The sequence below is a fragment of the Sorex araneus genome, chromosome X (assembly GCF_027595985.1).
Source record: "Sorex araneus isolate mSorAra2 chromosome X, mSorAra2.pri, whole genome shotgun sequence".
NCBI classification, from domain to species: Eukaryota; Metazoa; Chordata; class Mammalia; order Eulipotyphla; family Soricidae; genus Sorex; species Sorex araneus.
In genome coordinates, this window is record NC_073313.1 from 305068954 (window position 1) to 305072407 (window position 3454).

The following is a 3454-nucleotide window of genomic DNA, read 5'->3' on the forward strand; positions in this document are numbered from 1 at the left end:
TGTGCTTGGCCGGGTGTGACCCAAAAAGTTAAAAAAAAAAGAAAAAAGAGAACACCGGCTTGTCCGGAGTGTGAATAAGTAAGCTAAGAAACATAGAGACAAGCATGCTTATCGGGGAACATGGGTTTGAGAGTCTCAGACAGTTATTTTTCCTTGAGCTAGTAAGACATCACTAAATTGTTATCATCTGATTAGACTAGTAAATCCTAATCTTCAAAGAAAAATAAAAAACCATGAGCAAGCAATAAGACTCCTTTAGATCCCACCTATTTACAAATAAATAAGAGGTATCCTAGAACTTTTATATGCATTTTAAGAGAATAAAAACTGAGATAATGGCACACACAGATACTTCCACACCCTCCCACCCCCACTGCGTTCTCTTGTCAATATACTCTGAATTTTTGGTTTCCATTTCAATTGATACATTTCTGTAATGTCATTCATCTTTGCTTTTTGGGTCACACCCAGCGAGTGATGCACAGGGATCACTCCTGGCTCTGCACTCAGGAATTACCCCTGGCGGTGCTCAGGGGACCATATGGGATACTGAGAATCGAACTCGGGTCGGCCTCGTGCAAGGCAAATGCCCTACCCGCTGTGCTATTGCTCCAGCCCCCCAAGTTCATCTTTTGAATGAATGAATGACAATCACTTATTTAACAAACCCCTTCTAGATATTCCTAATTATTTGAGACTTAATAAAATAAATTTATTTGTCTCTGGACCACACCCGGAGGTACTCTGGGGCTTCTCCTGACTTCATACTTAGAAGTCATTCACTCAGCCTTTCCGGCCCCGCGCGAGATTGACCCCGGAGGCAACTGAACCACTTTGGACACGAGCGGCACCCCCAAAATGCCTCCAAACTGTGTGCTCGGAGCTTCTGGCCCAGGCGCTGCCAGCGGGGTATGATCTTTTCTCTCTCAACTCTTTCTTTTTGAACGCAGCGAGGCAATAGCCGGTTTTTAGACTATGCAGGAAGCCCGGGAAAGCCGATGGGGCGGGACTTCCGGATCCGCCCTGTGCGGGCCGACATTTAAGTGCAGAGCCATGTGGGGACGCTCCTTCCCAGCCCCGCGCGAGATCGACCCCGGAGGCAACTGAAGCACTTTGGACACAAGCGGCGCCCCCAAAATGCCTCCAAACTGTGTGCTCGGAGCTTCTGGCCCAGGCGCTGCCAGCGAGTGATGTAATTACCAAAAGAATTTTCCCTGGACTTCATATAGAAACCGCGCGGCTGCGACCTAATATCTCTTGATTGTCAGCAACGTGTAAATGTTCCTTTTTGGCAGGGCTTAACATGGGGGGAAACTCCAAACAATAGTACTGAGTTTTTTGTTGAAGGGTAAAAGATTGTAGCGATAGAATTTTAGGCAGAATTTTCCCTGGACTTTATATAGAAACCCAAAACCGCGCGGCCGCTGCAGCCTAATGTCATCTAATCATCAGCAATATGAAATGGTTCCGTTGTAATGGGTTGGACTTTGGGGGGACCATAATAGGGTTAAAGTTTTTAGCGATGTGTAATTTCTGGCTGTACTTTCCCTGGACTTTATACAGAAATTCAAAGCCGCGAGGCCGCTGCCATGGCCGTGCAACCTATTGTCATTTAATCATCACCAATATGAAATGGTTCCTTTTTAACGGGTCGGACTTTGGTGGGAAATCCTAACAAGAATAGTAAGTCTTTTGCTGAAATATTGAAAGCTACCAAAGTGGTAGCCATCTCTATAGACTGAACTAAGCCATATCCCCACGCCGGCTGAGAAGAAATATCCTTCTTTCTCGGGAAGAAATGCGGCGTGGCGTTAACCATAGTATGATGTCCATTAAGCTGACACGGACCTGGTGGCGTGGGAATGGGATACAAGGGAATAAATCATTATGTACTTGGAACAGCGGGACGCTGGTGGAATCTCGAGCCGGGGCCGATACCAGCGTATTACTTTTGGTTCCAGAAACTGCTTGCAGACATTCTACCAGACTATCAACTAAGCCAGAGCCCCATGCCGGCTGATGACGGGAAATAACCATCTTTTTTGGTTTGTTTTCCCTTTGTCAGGCAGCGTGGTGATTACTAAACAGGCGTGAACTCGGTGGCGAGGGACGAGGGGGGAAAAAAATAGAAAAGTTATGTAACAAACAGCGGGACTTAATATCTCTACATTCTCAGCAATGGAGAGCCATCAAATGCTTCCTTGACAGTGGTACTGTCTTTTCTTTTTTGGGGGGAAACCCTAGCAACAATAGTGAGTTATGTGTTGAAACATGGACTGTAACCAAGATAAAGCGTAAACGAAGTGAAACTTATCACTTACAAGGGCGGGGACTGGGGGGGCGGGAGGGGGCGGGAGGTATAATGGGGTGGTTGGTGATGGAATATGGACACGGGTGAAGGGAAGGGTGTTTGAGTATTGTATAACTGACATAATCCTGAGAACTATGTAACCCTCCACATGGTGATTCAATAAAATTTAAATTAAAAACAAAAAAAGAAGTCATTCACTCAGCTGCTAGAGAACATGGGAGCCTGGGATTAAACCTGAGCAGGACTGGAGAGATAGCACAGTGGGCCACTTGCATGAGGCCGGCCCAGGTCCGATTCCTCCGCCCTTCTCAGAGAACTTGGGAAGCTACCGAGAGTATCCCTCATAGTAGAGCCTGGCAAGCTACCCGTGGTGTATTTGATATGCCAAAAACAATAACAACAAGTCTCAAAAACAATAACAACAAGTCTCACAATGGAGATGTTACTGGTGCCCGCTCAAACAAATGGATGAGCAACGGGATGACAGTGACAGTAACAGTGATGCGAAGCATATGCTCCAGCCCATTGAGCTATCTCTCCAGACTTATTTGAGATTCTAAAGACTTGCTGACTATCTCTGATTCTGCCACGTGATCCTAAAAAATATCACTCGTAAACTTTTAATAAAAGAAAATTTCTTTTTTCCAAGCCCATGAACATGTATCTTTTTCACTTCTGCTTTTCTCCCCCTCAGCTTTTTCTCTATTTTTCCTCTCTTTCTCTCTTCTCACACTTTCCTAAATAATTTTTTTCGATAAAAACTATTTTGCTTCACTTGAGAAGAGAGAAAGAAAGAGAAAAGAAAAAAAATCTAGTCGAAGGACACAAACATTTCAAGGATTTTTATATGCTTTCCAAATTCCCCTGCAAAGAAGTTAAATCCATTTAGGGTTCCTGCTTTCAGTACATCTATTACTACTTTAAACAAATTCCACAAAAAGATAGTGAGACACACGTTTCAGGATGTTCTTTTAAATCTGTGAGCAGACAAATACAACCCAAACTGAGCTGATGTCTACATCTCAATTGATCTCAGTGCTTGCTGTGCAGGCTACCAGGGCTAGGCAGATGGATTTCTCCAGTTCGGGGAGTTGAAACATTAACCAAAGGATACAAATAGATGAAAAAAAGGTAGGAAAGACT